The following is a 20,982-nucleotide window of genomic DNA, read 5'->3' on the forward strand; positions in this document are numbered from 1 at the left end:
AATTACAATAATCAATCAGTTATCAGAAGGAAATAGAGTGTGTGTAGTGTGTACACAGACAGTGAGTGCACACACGCAGGAGCTAGTAGCCTATGAACAGTGACTGAGTGTCCTAGACTCCTAGTACAGTAAGTAGTAACAGTAAGTACAACTAACTAATTACAATAATCAATCAGTTATCAGAAGGAAATAGAGTGTGTGTAGTGTGTATACAGACAGTGAGTGCACACACGCAGGAGCTAGTAGCCTATGAACAGTGACTGAGTGTCCTAGACTCCTAGTACAGTAAGTAGTAACAGTAAGTACAACTAACTAATTACAATAATCAATCAGTTATCAGAAGGAAATAGAGTGTGTGTAGTGTGTATACAGACAGTGAGTGCACACACGCAGGAGCTAGTAGCCTATGAACAGTGACTGAGTGTCCGAGACTCCTAGTACAGTAAGTAGTAACAGTGAGTACAACTAACTAATTACAATATTCAATTACAATAATCAATCAGTTATCAGAACTTGGAAATAGAGTGTGTGTAGTGTGTACACAGACAGTGAGTGCACACACGCAGGAGCAGCTAGTAGCCTATGAACAGTGACAGTGAGTGTCCTAGTACAGTTACAGTATATAACTACAATACTAATACAATCAGTAGTAAAGGACAGCAGAAATACTGGTATAGAATAGAGAGAAATAAACAGAGGACAGGAGGACAGCTGCCCACACAGGCAGGCCCTGAGGCCTAAAGCTGTAAGCCTGCAGCAGCTGGCCTGTCTCTATGTAACACAAAAGCTACTAACTAAAATACAATGTCTAACTAACTAACAACAATATAGGTGTGTATAGGAGGTGTATGTGAGCAAAAACGCTAGGTAAATGACCACAATAAAGCTCTTGCTAAGCCAAAGCACAAAGGAGCAACTCTCTCTCTATGCAAGTCTCAGGCAAGGACGGAGAAACGTAACATGGCGGCCGCTATTTATAGGGTAGGGGCTGGCCAGGGTCCCCCTCTGTGATTGGCTGCCGTCAGAGGGCCTGGGAGCCCTCTGATTGGCTCTAAGGACATCAATCTGGGCTATGACGCTATTCGAGCTCGGTACCGAGCTCGAATAGCGCCGTTTGCTCGAATAGCGAATGGGCTATTCGAGTGTACGCGAATAGCCCATTCGAATAGCTGCAGCTATTCGGAGCTCGAATACCGAGCTCGAATAGCTGAAAAAGAGCTTGAATATTCGAGCTACTCGAATATTCGAGCTCTGCTGAGCACCACTGGTAGCCACACTGCTTAAAGAGTAACCATAACCAAGAATTGAACTTCATCCCAATCAGTAGCTGATACCCCCTTTCCCACGAGAAATCTATTCCTTTTTACAAACGGATCATCATGGGGCTCTGTATGGTTAATATTGTGGTGAAACCCCTCCCACAGTGTTATGTTAGGACCATGGTCCTGACAGTTTCCTGTCTGTGAACCTCATTGCATTGTGGGAAATAACAGCTGTTTCCAACTGCCAAAAAAGCAAGCAGCAGCTACTTCCACTGACATCACCTGCCAGCAGTAAAAATGTCACCATGTGATAAATGTCAGAATGTAAATTAGGGAGAGGAAAGATTTTACAGTAAGCAAACACTGACTAAATCATTTATACATAATTATTGTAAAAATGAAGCACTTTTTTAATTACATTATTTTTTACTGGAGTACCTCTTTAAAATCTATGGATGTAGGGAAAGGTTGTTACTTTATTCTCTGCAAGAACTGGTCCTGAACAGATGATATCTGCTTTTCTTAGAAGTATCAGTTAAAAGAGTGAACCTCCGGACTAAAAATCTACTCAGCAGAACTGAAAAGGCTTGGAGTTTCTTTAACAGTTTCACAGCATCAGAACTTTGTTTTTCTTACCAAAGCATCATTTGTAGCTGCATTTTTAGCTAAGCTCCACCCATCAAAGAAAAAAAGCCTGGCATGATGGGATTTCCTATGTTGTTATTCACGTTGCCTGGCAACTGGGAGAGGTGCTCAGGACACAGTACACTTGGAACTGTGTCTCATGCTCCCTGTCACCTCCTTTCAACCAAAAAGATGGCTGCCCTCATGAAATCAAACATTTGCCTGTTCTTTTAAAACAGGGTGGGTAAGAGATTATATTACCTATCTATTTTAATTAACATAACTAATGTAACTTAATGACAGTATGTTTGTTTAGGCTGGAGTTCCTCTTTAATAAAGGAAATGAGATAATGCCCTGGTTCACGTTTTGCTTTAAAACTCAGAAGAGCATTAGCTACACCCCTGGCGACCATAATGTCACGTAGCCAGACTGGTGCTGTAGATATATTGCTGCGAATAAGCAGGATCACTTGCAGAGTTACAGGTTTATTTACATCCACCCCACGCGGCATCTCTCAGCAGTGGATAGATCTGGTAATCATCAAGCAGAATATGCTGATTAAAAACATCAAGATGTGAAAATATCAGGGAGGATGGAATGTGATTCACATGGGAGAACTGACCAGTTCTGTGGTTTATGCCGCCATGTAAGTGATACACATGCAACAGTAAAATGCGAAGCAGGCAAACAGCTTATTTGAATTTCCCCATGCTGAATGACGAAGAATAAGCTGTATTTACCCACCAAGTCTTGAAGAAATGCTGTAAACTTGAACAGAGACGCCCCAAAAAAGTATAAACAACTTTTCTAAAAATTATAAAATGGGAGGGACTTACCTCACCATCACCAATAGAAGACACAAATATGTCGGTTTCAGTTCAATAAAAAAAACTTTACTCAACTACTCCACGGTGCAATGCGTTTCGCAGGTGCAATCCTGCTTCATCAGGCAATTAAAGGACATCCAAGGTGGAAAAAAAATGATGAGATAATCAATTGTATCTATCCTCCTTCTCCTAAAAATGACTTTTTTTTAGTTATCCCGCAGTTTTATGTTATATTTAAAGAGACTCTGAAGCGAGAATAAATCTCGCTTCAGAGCTCATAAATAGCAGGGGCCCGTGTGCTCCTGCTAAAACGCCGCTATCCCGCGGCTAAACGGGGGTCCCTTCACCCCCAACCCACCCCCCGCAAAAGTGTGTCGTAGAAAGGTCGCAGAATTTCCCTTCCTGGAGGCAGGGCTAACGGCTGCAGCCCTGCCTCCAGTCGCGTCTGTCAGCGGCGCATCGCCGCCTCTCCCCCACCCCTCTCAGTGAAGGAAGACTGAGAGGGGCGGGGGAGAGGCGGAGATACGCGCTGACAGACGCGCGTGGGGCAGGGCTGCGGCGGTTAGCCCTGCCCCAACCAGGAAGCGCTCCCCGGGTGTATCGAGGGGGATTTGGGGGTGAAGGGACCCCCGTTAAGCCGCGCTATAGCGGCGTTTTAGCAGGGGCACACGTGCCCCTGCTATTTATGAGGTCTGAAGCGAGATTTATTCTCGCTTCAGACTCTCTTTAAATCGAATTTTTAAGTGATTACTGTTTCATAGCCTCTTCTCAATGACACATGCATTAAAGTACGCCAAAGCTAAAAATCTATGAACTATTGCTCCTTTTTATCTCTTTTCTGCTCTCAGAAGCCATTTTCTGCCAGAAAAGTGTTTTATAGCTGTAGTTCCTTATCAGTGAGGGTTATGCTATAGTCTGCTGTCACTTTCTGAATTTTTAACTCTTTCAGGCAGAGAAAGTGGAAAAGAAACATAGCCTAGTTATTTGTGGGCTAGGCACTGTACATACACGTCTATCTCATCATGCCACATGTCACCTCGGGTGTCCTTTAAAGAAGTAACTTGATAAGGTCCTTGGAAAGCCAAACTCTTCCTGTATGAAAATTTGCCTGTAGACAAAAGTCCAATTTTTCAAGGAGTGATTACAGGGACCAGGGGGAACTGAGGAGAGGAACAGACAACACACAGAGGTATGTGGATCCAGTATGAACACACCTCTGTGCCTTCTTTAGGTAGCTTTGCATGTGATTCCGATTTTTAATCGGTTTTTATATCCGATTCCGATTTTTCATCGTTACTGGCTGCTGAGTTTTTTCCTCCGTTTTTCTGTTGATTGCATTCAGGGAAAATCGGAATTGCAAATCGGAAACCGAATCGGAATCGCAAAATGGATTTGCAGTGTGCAGGGAGCCTCAGGTAGATATAAAAGCAGTTGTGATAACAATACACAATATCCGATGCACACTAACTTTCTCCATTTGCACCTTAGTCAGCTTGCTGTTGGTGCGCCTCCTGCTCTTTTTAACAATAATTCACCTTTGGAATAGGTGGAAACCTGTAGGTGGGAGGGGTGGGGGTACAGAGGAGCTCTTAGGTTATGTAAACAGCAACCACATTTGAGTCTGCAGCCCCTGATGAGTAATTTTTTAACGAAACCAGTAGGGTGGGCACCGGATATGGCAGTGTGATACATGCTCCTGGTGTCCAGGTGCCACACGGGAGGAGGGGGGGACTGAATATTATAACGAAACCAGTAGGGCGGGCACCGGATATGGCAGTGTGTGATACATGCTCCTGGTGTCCAGGTGCCACACTGGGGGAGGGGGGATTGGTACTGTGATGAGGCTAGGAGTTGGCTCATGGGCCCCTTAGTAGCTACTATGGCTATCATTACCCCATGGATTAGGAAGCGGCATAACTCCAGCAGAAGCATGGAATTTACCGCAAAGCTCAATTTGCACCTTCCTGGCAGGGATAACATAACACAAAGACTCGGTAATTTTCTACGTTGACATCTGTCTGCCCTGCGAAATAAATGAGTTCCGTTCATTAGGTGGATGTAAAAACAAAGGAATGCTTCCGTGTTAAACAGGCGATCGCTACATTAAAAAAAAAAACTCCTCTCCCTAAGAAGCATCTGTAATAAGCCGTATGATTAATGGCTTACTGACACGTGGAATATTTTCCAGAAACAATACTTACCCGAGGTGCGTCCAGGGAACGGAGGAGAGGGAAAACTCTGCTCAACAATCACATTATTGCCACATGTCTGCATGACTTCATTTCACTCAGCACAGCTCTATCCAGGTTTAATTGTGGTTGGGAAAAAAGCCTTTACTTCATTTTTGCGAAGTGGGTTAAATATTATTATTAGTTAATGTTGCAGATCCATCCTGAGCTATAAATCTTAGCTGGGGTGATTAAGAATAAGTTCTTGAACATGCGCTTCTTTTTAGAAAGAGAATTTAGGCTGGTTTTACACTTATTTTTTTGCATTGCAGTGGAGATGCGATGTTCCTACAACACTGTTTTTTTTTAAATAAAAAAATTCAGTGCAATGCAATGCAGTCAAGTTATAATTTGGGCCAGTACTACATGTATCCATGTTTATGTCATCATGGTTCAAAACCCTTCAACATGCTAAGATTGGTAGCGCATGGCAATTGTGCTGGTGCAGTTACTTATGCTGACTACATAGCACACGTTTGTGCAATTAGCACAACCCATGTAACCTGGGTAACGCTTGTGTCAGTAGGGTAATGTGTGCTACGCAAGTACACAGTTACCCAGGTAACATGGGTCGCGCTAATGGCAGACAGCGTGTTCTGTGTAGTCATCATGCGTAAAGGTAAAATGACTAATGTTTACTGAATTTGGCACCATGGGGTAGATGCACTAAAGTGCCGTAATATTGCCGTGCACAGACAGTATGTGGCAATATTTCCGTTACTACTGGAAGCATGTACCGTGAGTTACACTATTAGCACAAACTGCAGAACTCAAGTAACTTGAGTGTTGCTATGGTAACATGTTTTACCTGCAGTAGAGTGAGTGTTGCTACGGTAATGTGTGTTACTAAGAGAGTTACCATTAGTAACACACATTACCATTACAGCGCTCACACTACTCAAGTATCAGGGGTCACACTAATAGCGTAACTCACGGTACACACACTGCCGGTAGTAACAGTAATACTGCCATGCGCTGTGTGTGCACTGTAATATTGCTGCACTTTTGTGCATCAACCCCTATGTCACACTTCAGCTATTATTATTATTTAGGATATATATTGCGCCAGCATCCAGAGTACAGTATGTCTTTACGTACGTCACTTAAAGAGGAACTCCAGTGAACATTTTAGTGTTGGCAGGTGATGTAGCTGCTGCATGGTTTTTGGCAGTTGGAAACAGCTGTAACAGCTATTTCCCACAATGCAACAATGTTCACAGACAGGAAACTGCCAAAAAAGCACATACTTTTCTTGTGGGAGGGGTTTCTTTAGGGAGGGGTTTCACCACAATATCAGTCATACAGCGCCCCCTGATGGTCTTGTTTGTGAAAAGGAATAGATTTCTCATGTAAAAGGGGGTATCAGCTACTGATTGGGATAAAGTTCAATTTTTAGTTGGAGTTTCTCTTTAACTGTCCCTCAGAGGAGCTCACATTCTAATCTCTTCCATAGTCATATGTCTATGTATGTATTTTGTAGTGTATGTATCGTAGGCTAGGGCCAATTTAGGGGAATGCAAATTAACTTATTTGTATGTTTTTGGGATGTGGGAGGAAACCGTAGTGCCCAGAGGAAACCCACGCAGACACTGGGAGAACATACAAACTCCTTGCAGATAGTGCCCTAGCTGGGATTCAAGCCAGGGACCCAGTGCTGCAAGGGAAGATTGCTAACCACTACACCACAGTGTTGCCCGATTAAAGCTTTGCTTTAAGGCTACTTACACACCAAGACGTTGCGTTTTAGGGGACGTTATGTTCGCATAACGTGCCCCTAATGCAATGTATGGTGGTGTTGAAGTTGGAGGTCAGATTGAGCTGCGTTATGCAGCTCTCAAAGCAGCCGCTCCAGGTTAGTGATAGGAAGTCCGGATCTTTTTAAGGATTCGGATCATTTGAATCATTTTACTAGGGAAGCAGACTGGGTGAAATGACTAGCAGGACAGGACTTTCCCTGCACTGTACATTCTGTATGTTCCTGTTTCTTCCAGACAGACATCCATTGTGATGATCCGGATGATTCGACTCATAAAAAAGATCCGGATCAAATGAACGATTTGTTCATGATCCGTACAACACTACAGTCCCACCACGAGTCTCTGCAGTGCAGTGAATATTAATTAGTCATGTGGCTGGCCGCAGAGGAGGAGGGGAGACCACCTCCTCCAACATTACTGAGCATGTGCAAACAGTCTAACGTGTCTTAGCCCAGTATAACGTACAGCATGCAGCACTTTGTTTTTAACGTGCTGCGTTACAATGTAACGCAACGTGTTACTGTGAACAGCACATTGATTTTACATTGCTGTGAGTTAGGCTGCGTTACTGGCTGCTGTAACGTGGGACTTTAACGTCCCACTGTGAAACAAGCCTAAATGCACAAACCGATATCTTATCTGGACTTCCATCAGGACACAAGTTACTAACAGTACAGACCGCTGGTGATGGGGTAGGAAAAAAAATCACTCATAGATAATAGATGCATCACTAATCACAGGGCAGTGTGGATTTGAATTAGCATATGTATGTTATAAGTAGACTAACATACATGTATGTTATAAGTAGACACTAGCCTAATCACCTATTTGAATAAATTTAAGGATAGCAGTCAAAGATGAATATTTGCATTACAGCACATAAGGATAAAAGGGTTATTTTTAAACAAGAAGGAATGCCTGAGAAAAGCAGCATATCAGTCTTAAGTTACACAATAGGCTTGAAAGAATTCAACTTATCTCACTCCAGGTGTACACATTTAGCAATGTTTGAATAATACGAATGTATTATAATTTGATGTTTTATGCACGACTGCACTTTGTATATGTCCCATGACGAAGACCCAAGACTTTTATGTGGGTGAAACATGTTGGCCTAGGTGGAGGGTGGTGTTTGTGTATATTTAATCCATTCTGATTAGTGAGGCTAAGGGGTCGATTCATAAAGCATTACCGCATTCAATAATGCAGAAAACAGCTGACTTTACGGAGTACTCAAGACAATGGCCTCAATTCACTAAGCTTAACTCCTGTCTTTAATAACTCTTCTGAGCTGTTTTACAGTTATCACAATTATATCACCATGGTAATAACTGTAAAACAGCTCAGAAGAGTTATTAAAGACAGGAGTTAAGCTTAGTGAATTGAGGCCAATGTCAATTCATAAAGGCAGCTACTGCATGAAAAGCTAAAATTACCGAGCAGTGAGGTAAATGACCGACTTGTGTGGTAATTACCTCAACACATGTCAGTAAATGTCAATTCATAGAGCCTACAACAAGCTGTAAAGCCACAAAATAATACTATCTGAGAAGTGGTGGAAAGAGTGTGGAGACTGTGTGAGGAGCCGTGACTTACAAGCAGAAGCAGTGAGAGCTGTGACTTACAGGAGCAGGGAGCCAATAGAAACACCCCCTGTCTTCTGCAAGTCTGGCTGATGGATCTGATAGGACCCGCAGCCTACTCAGGCAGGACAAGCTTTTAAACCCCCCAGGCAGCAGCAGAGCTATCAGAACAAAACAGGCTTCCCCTGAATACCTTAGACTGTGTGGCTGTTTAACCTCTTGGGTTCCTGTTTGAAGTTGCGTAGGAGCTAGTGGGGAAAATCACCTGAGCATGGCATATGTAAAGTTTCTTGAAGTTCTTCTAAGCTGTGGCAATTAAATAGAATGTTAAAGAGGAACTCCAGCCTAAACAAGCATACTGTCATTAAGTTACATTAGTTATGTTAATTAACCACTTTCCCCACCACTACAGTATATCTACGTCAGCTGTGGCACCCTCCAAGCCACAGCCACGTAGATATACTGACCTGCTTGCAGCCCTTTTGTGCAGGAAGAGGTGCGCCTCCAGAGCGCACCCCTCGGCACTGTCAGCTGCCTTACTAATTGTCAAAAGGGAACATGTTCCCTTGTAGCCAATTAGTGACCCCCTCCCCCTGCGGATGAATGATCACCACTGTAGCAAACAGCGTGATCCTTCATCTCTCCCCCTCCGTGGTCGGAATGTTAAAAAAATGCCCCTGCGAGATGAATATCTCACCTGGTTCCTGCGATCATCTTGCAGTTCCAGCCTCCATTCACCGCTCTTCACTCAGCCCTGTGACGCTGAATATCCGGGTCCCGGCCTGATGATGTCATCAAGCCGGGACCCGGTGTTCGGTATCACAGGGCTGAGTTGAAGCGCGGTGAATGGAGGCTGGAGCTGCAGGATGATCGCAGGAACCAGTTCAGGTGAGATATTCATCTTGCAGGGGCTTTTTTTTAACGAGCTGGCCACAGGGGGGGGCATAGTGGTAAGGGAAGGCACATCTGGCTGCCCATAACAGAGGGTGGGGGTTACAAATCTGATGGGGGGGTTTGAAATTATTATTGGGGCCCATCTGGGTAATGGGGTGGGGGATTTCATAATGGGGGGCACATCTGATGGTCCTGAGGGCCATAACTTAATGTTGGGTGCACATATGCAATAATAGGGCAGGGGCGCTAATCCTGGGGGCACATCTGGCTATAATGGGGAACACTGATCCTGGGGACACATCTGGCTATAATGAGGAGTGCTATATTGGGATACACAGCTGTATATATATATATATATGTGGGGAGAGACTAATAGACAGATTCAGAGCCAGCAGAGGCAGTATAACAAAACATGTACATCTAAAGGGATGTCGGGATGCCTCTTACTATTGCATTGCCCTCACTGCACGGAACAGCTTGTAACAACACAGAGACACTCCACTCTCTTCTGCTATTAGAAACAGGTTTTTTTCAATCGGCTTTGGTAATTTACAGAACTTCGATTGCACCTGTGAACATTTTATGAATTGGCACACAAAAGTATAAAATACCAACTGTGGTATTTTCCTAACCAGATTTTTTTTTCGCACAGCCTTTTATGAATCGACCCCTAAGGAGGGGAAAACATCCTAACACTACTGTGGCTTTATCAATAACTAAAGGGTATTAGAGATTCAGCCCCCTATTGTCCTTTCATGTAAATGTTATTGATAGGCAGTACAAGCCACATAGGATTTTAGCAATATATTAAAAGTTAGGTTTTGTTATAACAAGTTCTCTCCAATAAGCATAAATTGTGTTTGGTCTTATTGAATCAGCATAGTGTTTGAAGGTTTATACATGAGAACCATCACAGATGCATACCGTACCAGTTAAAGGGAACCAGAGATGAAGCACCCTCATGTATTTTACCATATATATCAGTGAGAACATTAGAGAAAACACCTACCTTGCTTTCTGTTTCATTCTGCACTGCACAGCCTGCTTGTTATCAGCCCTGATAAAATCCCTAACCGAGCATTCAGTCTGGCTTTGCTCAGGAATATTTATAGCTCAGTCTGTGTTCTCTCATGTCTTTTCAAGTCCAAGGCTGCCCCCTGCTGGCTCTGCTCAGGAATCATTATAGCTGAGTCATTATAGCAAAGCCAGACTGAATACTCAGTCAGGGATTTTATCAGGTCTGATTAGAAACAAGCTGTGCAGTGCAGAATGAAACAGAGAGCACTCCCCCCCCCCCCCCCCGACGTGTGAGTTGAAAGCCGAACCAAAGAGTAGAGACACATCAGGCTGTGCATTGCAGGCACTGGCACTGCGCTCAACTCCCTCTGCTAGGAGGGTAAGTGTGAGGAGGGGGACATTCGGGGAGGGGTGCCACCTCTAATTGTTGTCGTCCTGAAGCACATGATTCATGTTGGTTCATGGAAGAACCGTCCCTGTGCCTGAACCAAACCTTAGGACAAAAATAAGATACTTACCTAAGAGGGATCCTCCAGAGGCTTCTTACTTCCTCCTGGAGACCACCGCAGCTGCCCGGGACCCCCTTTATGATCGCAACCACTTTCCCCTTCATGCATGAGCACTGTGCCCTACTGTGTGTGAAATGCCAGCCTGAAACGGCCATGTATGAGTGGCTTCGGCATACTACCCAAGCAAAGCCATATTTGTGCCTATGCATGAAGAGGAGCGCAGCCCCGTAACATTTCTGACAAGCTCAATGTACCGGGGATAAGCGCAAGGCAACGGTGGGGGCCAGGAGGACATGCAGGATCCAGGGGCTTGGCCCTTCTTAGGTAAGTATCTCTTGTCTTAAGGTTTGCCTCGGATACACTTTAAAGAGAACCCGAGGTGTGTTTAAAGAATGTTATCTGCATACAGAGGCTGGATATGCCTCTACAGCCCAGCCTCTGTTGCTATCCCAAACCCCACTAAGGTCCCCCTGCACTCTGCAATCCCTCATAAATCACAGCCGTGCTGTGAGGCTGTGTTTACATCTGTAGTGTCAGTCTCAGCTGCTCCCCCGCCTCCTGCATAGCTTCGGTCCCTGCCCCCGTCCCTTCCCTCCAATCAGCAGGGAGGGAAGGGATGCAGGCGGGGACTGGAGTTCTGCAGGAGGCGGGGAGAGCAGCAGACTGACACTATAGAGATAAACACAGCCAGCTCTGACAAGCTGTTTGTCAGCAGCGTGGCTGTGGTGTATGGAGGGATTGCAGAGTGCAGGGGGACCTTAGGGGGGTTTGGGATAGCAACAGAGGCTGGGCTGTATAGGCAGATCCAGCCTCTGTATGCAGATAATATTCTTCAAACCCACCTCGGGTTCTCTTTAAGGTTGCTGCCTTTAATGTTGGGTTTGAGGCTTTGACCAGGGTCAGATTCCCAACTCAAGCCAGTATATTAAACAGTAAGGAGTCTGGTCAAGGCTCCCTAATGTTCCTGGTCGCCTGTTAAGAGCTTTGTATGTGACTGCAAGCCTGATGTGCTTTGAGTCTGCCAGGTAAAAAAGCGCAAAATAAATATAATGTTGTTTTGTTAGCAAAATATTGTAAACTTCTCTAGTAAGGCCGCATCTGGAATATGGAATTCAGTTCTGGGCACCACATTACAGGAAAGATATTGCAGTTTTAGAGCAGGGGAGACGAGCAACAAAATTGATACGAGGGATGGAAGGTCTCACTTACCAAGAAAGGTTAGATAAACTGGGCGTATTAAGTCTGGAGAAAAAATGCCTTAAGGGGCCCATATACTGGCCGATTTCAGCCATCGATCGATCAATCCATTCTATAGAATCGATCGATAAGAAATCGATTCTATCAAATTCCCCATTCGATCAATATGCGGCTGGTTTCGATTGATTTGATCTACCTGACAGGATGGAAAATCTAGGTCGATCTGCTGCTGGCAGCAGAACGATGGTCCATAGAGTTGCATTGGATCTAATGGTCCAAAATTGCATTTATCGATTTCCAATAGATTTCATTCTGAAATGTATTGGAAATCTGATACTAGTGTGTGGCACACATCAGATAGATTCCGGTTAGATTAGACTTCACAGGCATCTGACAGAAATCTATCTGATGGTCGAATCTGCTGCAAATCTATAAGTGTATGGCCACCTTTAGAGGGGATCTAATTAACATGTATAAATACTTCAGAGGGCAATATAAACCTTGGCGGATGAGCTTTTTGTCCCTAGGCTGGTGCAGAAAACATGATCTGCTCATTTATTTAGGAAAGGGTTCTTTACAGTAAAAGTGATTAACATGTGGGATGTATTGCCACATGAAGCAGTTATGGCAAATTCTATATTGCGTTTAAGGGGGGGCGTAGATGCTTTCCTTGCGTTGAAAGACATCCACGGCTATAATTACTTTGTAATGCCCAGTGGTGTTGATCCAGGGATTTTATCTGATTGCCATCTGGAGTCGGGAAGGATTTTTTTTTCTTTTTTGGGGGGATAATTGGACCATGCTTTGTAAGGTGTTTCCGCCTTCCTCTGGATGAACAGGGATATGTGAGGGTGCAGGCTAGTGTTGTGGCATATTTTCTGGTTGAACTCCATGGACCTGTCTTTTTTCTCAACCCAAATAACTATGTAACTTCAGTATATTGATGCAGTTTACCAAAAGACCACAAGATGGCAGTAGCAAACTACTCAGTGCAACAACTAAAGAACAGAAGCTGGCAGTTCGGTTCAGCACCAGCAGCACAAACTTGAACTTGCTCTATAAAGAGGTGACAAGTCTTTGCTATTCAGGTCAGGATATTATCTGCATGACAACACATCTAGACATTTCCATGATATGAATGTGATTTGGACGCTGTGGGTAGTTCCATGCGGCAGCCCTGACAGTAATCCCGAGCATAAATCCTGCTCTCTGTCTCATAACCGGATCTGCCAATTTCCAGGCAATGTGTTTGCTGTTCTGGGACTATTTTTCGCATTTTGACATCAGCTGTAGATTTATAGTGAGTGCAGAAATGTTGATGGTGCTCTGCCTAGTACTTCTAACCGTTGCACAACGGCGAACCAAAGTTCTGGCATTCTGAGGAATTTACACGTTACTTGGGTCTCCGTAACCGTTTAATGCTCTGATCTTGTGCTGAAGCCGGCGACTTTACACCTTGCCCCGCACCGCTGAGAATCTCAAAAACACACTTCAGCCTGTTTAAAGTGAATGAGAGACGCATTTAAAAAACTGAGACAGATACTTACCCAAGGGAAGGCTCTGGGTCCTATAGAGCCTTCCGGCTCCTCTCCTGGTCCCCTCGTTCCAGTGCTGGCTCGCCCGGTAGCAGTATTTGACTAAATTCAAAGTCAAATACTGCTTTACCCAGCCGAAGGAGGCTTCAGAAGTCTTCATGGAGCCCGAGTGCTCCTAAAGAAGGGCGGCCCTGTACTGCGCCTGCGCAAGCACGCTCTCTTGCACGCTCACGCCTGTGCAGTATGGAGCCGCAACGTCTTCGGGAGGACACGGCTCCCGAAGACTTCCAAATACCCTTTCGGCAGGGGGTTTGAAACGGGGGGGGGGGGGGGGGGAGCCAGCACAGGATAGAGAGCACCGAGAGAGGAGACGGGAGGCTCTATACAACCCAGAGCCTTCCCTTTCCTTAGGTAAGTATTTGCTTCATTTTTTTCTAAATGTGGTTCCCATTCACTTTAATGGGAGGCAGGGAATATGGGCCGCGGTGGCCCCGTCGAAGTATGGGCTTTCGCCATGGGTGCCCAAACTAATATCAGCAAATGTAGGAAAATTGGGCAGCAGAGACTTCCAATAAGACAGTGGGTGCTGGGGCCCCCCACTATGCAAACTCCGGTCCACATTAGCTGATATTAGTATGGGCCTATAGCCCGTTTTATATTTTTTTGTTGTTTTGCGGCAGTTGGGGGGGCTGCTAAGGTAAGGTGTTTGGGGGATTACGGGCAGGCTTTGCAGGGGAGGTGGTTAGGCGTCAGCAGGGAGGGTGGTTAGGGTAAGGTATTGGTGGGGGCGGTAGTTACAGTTATCAGGAATCGGGATGGGGGGGAAGTTATTAGGTTTTGGCATTGGTAGGGGAGGTCTCTGTTTGAGAATAGGGTTAGGTTTAGCAGTAGTAAAATATCAACATCATTTACCAATACAGGTGAAACTTGAAAAATGTGAATATTGTGCAAAAGTCCATTTATTTCAGTAATTCAACTTAAAAGGTAAAACTAATATATGAAATAGGAACCCTTTGCAGGTGTTTTGGATTAACCTCTTGAGGACTGCAGTGCTAAACCCCCCTAGTGACCAGGCCATTTTTAATAAAATTGCCAAGCTGCAGGGCTGCAAAACACAGCACACAAGTGATTCCCCCCCCCCCCCCTTTCCTCCCCAACAACAGAGCTCTCTGTTGGTGGGGTCTGACCGCTCCCCCATGTTTATTTATTTTTTTTATAAATATTATTGTTGGCGTTTTTTTTTTTTTAAACCCTGTTTCTCCCTCCCTCCCCACAGCCAGCCAATTATGGCGATCGGCTGTCATAGGCCTCTGCCTATGAGAGCCGATTGCTCTCTTGTCCCCAGTGCAGCACTGCTGCTGATCGCATCGATGCACCATGTAAATAGACGGCGATCACGCCGTCTAACAGTCTCCCGAGCGGCGATAGCCGCTCGAAGACTGAAGGCGGGGCGGAACTCCGCCCCCCAAGCAGGAGATGCGTGCAGCCTGCGCGCGATCTCCTGCAAAACAGAGCCCCAGGACTTTACACCAATCGGCATTATGCGGTCCTGGGGCCATCGGCGTGACGCGGTCGGCAAGAGGTTAAAGTGAACCTCAAGACTAAAAATCTACTCAGAAGCACTGAAAAGTCTTGGTATATCTTTCAGTTGCACAGCATCAGAACTTTGCTTTTCTTACCCAAGCCTCATTTTTAGCTGCACAGAAGAAATCTGCCCGGGCATTTTCCCCCTGATGCTGTACAAAGCATGATGGGATTTCTGATGTTGTTGTTCTCCTTCTGCTGTTTTGGCGCAAATTTTTGTTTTTAAATTTAGAATTTGAGATTTGAAGCCTAGCGCGTGCTGCGTGGAGGGGTGATCAGGACACAGGACAGTTGGAACTGTGTCTCATGCTCCCTGTCACCTCCTTTCAACCAAAAAAATGGCTGTCCCCATGAAAAAGATGGCTGCCCCCATGAAATCACAAACATTTGCTTGTTCTTTTAAAACAGGGTGAATAAGAGATTTTATTATAAATTTGTATTATCTACTAGCTGATTGCCCGGCGTTGCCCGGGTATGTATTTGGCTGGTGTTGGCTCCACCTACTTTTTCTAACCCTAACACACAATTACTCACTGACCAAGTTTGTGAGCTTTGCATTGTTTGGCACCAATAATTTGCATTGAAATGAAACAAATCTAATTGGCTGTGTGTGGCTCCACCCCCTTTTCTGAATTTGAACCCCAGTCACCCAATAACCAACTGTACCAGGTTTGAGGCCTGTGCCATTAACAGTGCAAGAATTGTAGCAATTAAATATTCCCCTTGAAAAGCAATAGGTGAAGTTTGATTCACTTTTGTAGGCTCCACCCACTTTTCTGAATATTAATCCCAGTCACCCAGTGACCAACTGTGCAACGTTTAAAAACCCTGCCATTAACAGAATTGCTGCAGTTTACATTTTCCCAGTGAAATTTGTATTTGTCTCCAGCCACTGATGACCCGGCGTTGCCTGTGTATGTATTTGACTGGTGTTGGCTCCGCCCACTTTCTAACCCTAACACACAAACACTCAATGACCAAGTTTGTGAGCTTTGGAGTCCTTGGCATCAATAATTTGTATATTCCCATAGAAATTAAACAAATCAGATAGGCTGTTTGTGGCTCCACCCCTCTCCAGCATTTGAACCCCAGTCACCCAATGACCAACTGTAGCAGGTTTGAGGCATCTGCTATTAACAGTGTAAAAATGGCAGCAATTTAAATATTCCACTTGAAAATCAACAGGTGAATTTTGATTGGCTATTATAGGCTCCACCCACTTCCCTGAATATTAATCTCAGTGACCATCAGGGCAAAGATTGGGAACCCTGAAATAAACAGTGTAAGAATGGCTACAGTTTGCACTTTTCCAGTGAAATTTGTTTTTGGCTCCGCCCACTTTTTGTAACCTGGACACAAAGTCACTACTCAATGCCCAAGTTTGTGAGTTTTGGGGTCCTTGGAATCAATAATTTGTATTTTCCCATGAAATGAAACAAATCTGATTAACTGTTTGTGGTTCTGTCCCTTTTCTGAATTTGAACCTCAGTGACCCAATGACCAACTGTACCAGGTTTGAGGCTTGTGCCATTAACAGTACAAGAATGGCAGCAATTTTAATATTCTCCTTGAAAAGTGACATGTGATTTTTGATTGGCATTTTTAGGCTCCACCCACTTTTCTGAATATTAATCCCAGTCACCCAGTAACCAGCTATGCTAAGTTTGAGAACCCTGCCATTAACAGTGAAGAAGGGCTGCAGTATACAATTTCCCAGAAAAATCTGTTTTTAACCCCACCCACTTTTTGTAACCTTGACACACAGTCACTACTCAGTGACCAAGTTTGTGAGTTTTTGGGTTCCTGGCATCAAAATTGTGCTAATGGAAGCAGTTTATCCAGCAAAGAAATCTGGCTGTTTTTGGCTCTGCCCCTTTACTGAATTTGAACCCCAAACACTTAACGCCCGAATGTAGCAGGTTTGAGGCCTCTGCCATTAACAGTGTGAGAATGGCTGCAGTTTCAATATTCCCCTTGAAAATCAATAGGTGAATTTTGATTGGCTCTTGTAGGCTCCACCTACTTTTCCAAATATTAATCCTAGTCACCCAGTGACCAACTGTGTGAAGTTTGAGAACCTTGCCATTAACAGTGTAAGAAAAGCTGCAGTTTACATTTCCCCATGAAAAAAGTTAGTTGTTTTTGGCTCCGCCCACTATTTCTAATCTTGACATACAGTCACTTAATGACCAAGTTTATGAGCTTTGGGGTGTTTGGCATCAATAAGTTGCATTTTACCATTGAAATTAAACAAATCTGATTGGCTGTTTTTGGCCCGCTACCTTCAGAATTTAAGCCCCAGTCTCCCAGTGACTGACTGTAGCAGATGTTAGGCCTCTGCCATTAAGAGTGCATGAATGGCAGCAATGTAAATATTCCCCTTGAAAATCAAAAGGTGAATTTTGATTGGCTGCTGTAGGCTCCACCCACTTTTCTGAATATTAGTCCCAGTCACCCAGTGGCCAACTGTGTCACGTTTGAGAACCCTGCCAATAACAGAATAGCTGAAATCAATCTAACAAATCTGATTGGCTGTTTGTGGCTCCACCCCTTTAGTGAATTTGGACCCCAGTCACCCAATGACTGACTGTATCAGGTTTGAGGCCTCTGCCACTAACAGTGTAAGAATGGTAGCAATGTGAATATTCCCCTTGAAAATCAATAGGTACATTTTGATTGGCTGTTGTAGGCTCCACCCACATTTCTGAATATTCATCCCAGTCACCCAGTGGGCAATTGTGTAAAGTTTGGGAACCCTGCAATGTAACAAATGAAGTTGTTGGCACCAGTGGCGTAGCTAAGGAGCTGTGGGCCCTGGTGCAGGTTTTACATGGGGCCCCCCCCAAGAACTTTATACATAGCAATTGATACAGCGCACCAAAACTTGCCAAGGACAACCACTGTGTCAGAGGTGCAAGAAGGGGATTGGGTGTGTTAAGGATTACTACTATTCAAAGCATCTATAGAAGTGATTATTACCAGCACAGGACCAATAGAGAGCTAATACTGTGATAGAGGGTGGACCCTTCGGGGCCCCTCTGGCCCAAGGGCCCCGGTGCGGTCGCTACCTCTGCACCCCCTATTGCTACGCCCCTGGTTGGCACCGCCCACTTTTTCTAACCTTGACATACAGTCACTCAATCATCAAGTTTATCAGCTTTGGGGTCCTTGGTATCAATCAGGGCCGGCCTTTGACCTGAGCGACCTGTGCGATCGCTCAGGGCGCCGGCTTCCAGGGGGCGCTCCTGCCGCCTGGCTGCATGTAGCTGGCTGTGTCCGTCTCGCTCCGCCCCCCCCCCCCGTGCGGCCACCGTGATGGAGGGGGGAGCCGCGGGGAGAGCAGCCCGTCCTCTCCCTCCCTCCTCTCCGGGCGCTCTCCGTGCTCCCCCCTGCAGAGTGCAGACTGCAGCCAGCAGTGAGAACAACTCACCTCCCTGGTTCCGATCGCCGGCGCCTCTCACTTGCCGCTGGTCTCCTCTTGTACATTGTCACTGATGCACAATAAACTTCCTGCTTAACAGGAAGTTTACTGTGTATCAGTGTCAATGTACAAGAGGAGACCAGCGGCAAGTGATACACCGTGAGAGGCGCCGGCGATCGGAACCAGGGAGGTGAGTTGTTCTCTCTGCAGTCTGCAGCAGCATCGGAGGGGGGAGCACGGAGGGTGGCCCGGAGAGGAAGGGAGGGAGAGGTCGGGCTGCCCTCCCCGCGGCTCCCCCTCCAGTATGAGGGGAGGGGAGCACCTACCTACCTACCTAATCTATACTGGGGGCACCTACCTATCTAGCCTGTACTGGGGGGGCAGCTACCTATCTAATCTATACTGGGGGGCAGGCAGCTACCTATCTAATCTATACTGGGGGCACCTACCTATCTAGCCTGTACTGGGGGGGCAGCTACCTATCTAATCTATACTGGGGGGCAGGCAGCTACCTATCTAATCTATACTGGGGGCACCTACCTATCTAGCCTGTACTGGGGGGGCAGCTACCTATCTAATCTATACTGGGGGGCAGGCAGCTACCTATCTAATCTATACTGGGGGCACCTACCTATCTAACCTATACTGGGGGGGGCAGCTACCTATCTAATCTATACTGGGGGCACCTACCTATCTAACCTATACGGGGGGGGGGGGGGCAGCTACCTATGTAATCTATACTGGGGGCACCTACCTATCTAACCTATACTGGGGGGGGGCAGCTACCTATCTAATCTATACTGGGGGCACCTACCTATCTAACCTATACTGGGGGCACCTACCTATCTAACCTATACTGGAGGGGCAGCTACCTATCTAACTTATACTGGGGGCAGCTACCTATCTAACCTATACTGGGGGCACCTACCTATCTAATCTATACTGGGGGCAGCTACCTATCTAACCTATGCTGGGGGCAGCTACCTATCTAACCTATGCTGGGGGCAGCTACTTATCTAATCTATACTGGGGGCAGCTACCTATCTAACCTATACTGGGGGCAGCTACCTATCTAACCTATACTGGGGGCAGCTACCTATCTAACCTATACTGGGGGCAGCTACCTATCTATACTATACTGAGGGAACCTACCTATCTAACCTATACTGGGGGGGCAGCTACCTATCTAACCTATACTGGGGGGGGGGGGGGCAGCTACCTATCTAATCTATACTGGGGGGGGGGGGCAGCTACCTATCTAATCTATACTGGGGCAGCAGCTACCTATCTAATCTATACTGGGGGCAGCAGCTACCTATCTAATCTATACTGGGGGCAGCAGCTACCTATCTAATCTATACTGGGGGCAGCAGCTACCTATCTAAGCTATACTGGGGGCAGCTACCTATCTAACCTATACTGGGGGGGGCAGCTACCTATCTAATCTATACTGGGGGCAGCTACCTATCTAACCTTTACTGTAGGCAGATCCCCTCTTTAGTGTATATAGGCTTAGGCTACTAGTCTTACAGTCGCAGATCCCCTTTTAGTGTATTTAGTCAGCAGATCCCCCCCCCCCCCATTAGTGTATGTGTGTGGTGCGCTCACACGCGAAGAGGATGAATTTGGGGGGGGGGGCACCAAAATCTGGTTCTGCTCAGGGCGCTGTGAAACCTAAGGCCGGCCCTGGTATCAATACTTTGTATATTCCCATTGAAAAACAAACAAATCTGGCTGTTTGTGGCTCCGCCCCCTTCCTGAATTTGGACCCTAGTCACCCAGTGACCAACTGTACCAGGTTTGAGGCATCTGCTATTACCAGTATAAGAGAATGGTAGCAGATGAAACATTCCCTTTGAAAATCAAAAGGTGAATTTTTATTGGCTGTTGTAGGCTCCACCCACCTTCCAAAATCTTAATCTGTCACCCAATGACCAACTGTGCAAAGTTTGAGAACCCTGCTATTAACGGTGTAAGAATGGCTGCAGTTTATATTTTCCAGTGAAATTTGTTTTTAGCTCCGCCCACTTTTTGTAACCTTGACACACAGTCACCCAATGACCAAGTGTGTGAGTTTTCAGGTTCCTGGCATCAAAAAAGTGTGATTTGAAGCAGTTTATCCACCAAGGAAATCTGATTGGCTGTATGTGGCCCTGCCCCTTTAGTGAATTTGGACCCCAGTCACCCACTGACTGACTGTAGCAAGTTTGAAGCCTCTGCCATTAAAAGTGTAAGAATAGCAGCAGTTTAAATATTCCCCTTGAAAATCAATAGGTGAATTTTGATTGGCTGTTGTAGGCTCCACCCATTTTCTTGAATCTTAATCGCATTCACCCAGTGACCAAGTGCGCCAAGTTTGAGAACCCTGCGATTAACAGTCTAAGAATGGCTGCAGTTTACATTTTACCATGTAAAATGAACGGCTGAAATTTGATTTGCTGTTCCAAGTGACCAACTGTGCCATGTGTGGGGACTCTGGCTTGATTACTGTGAGAATGGCAGCCTTTTACATTTTTTCCATTGACTTGAATGGGTGGAATCTG

The 20,982-nt window shown here is 45.5% G+C and overlaps 1 protein-coding gene across 5 annotated transcripts in view; it reads right to left on the reverse strand.

The window, feature by feature from the left end:
- The window catches only part of COL8A1 (collagen type VIII alpha 1 chain), a 196,953-nt gene that overhangs the window by 48,379 nt on the left and 127,592 nt on the right, over positions 1–20,982 (reverse strand). Inside the window, exon 1 of one of the 5 annotated variants that reach the window (XM_068270676.1) lies at positions 6,041–6,114. The exons of the other annotated variants lie outside the window; for them this stretch is intronic. The gene's annotated coding sequence lies outside the window, so the exon portion shown is untranslated. Of the gene's footprint in view, positions 1–6,040; positions 6,115–20,982 lie in introns of those variants that run through there. 5 annotated transcript variants of the gene reach the window in all.

The sequence above is a fragment of the Hyperolius riggenbachi genome, chromosome 2 (genome assembly GCF_040937935.1).
Source record: "Hyperolius riggenbachi isolate aHypRig1 chromosome 2, aHypRig1.pri, whole genome shotgun sequence".
Classification (NCBI taxonomy): domain Eukaryota; kingdom Metazoa; phylum Chordata; class Amphibia; order Anura; family Hyperoliidae; genus Hyperolius; species Hyperolius riggenbachi.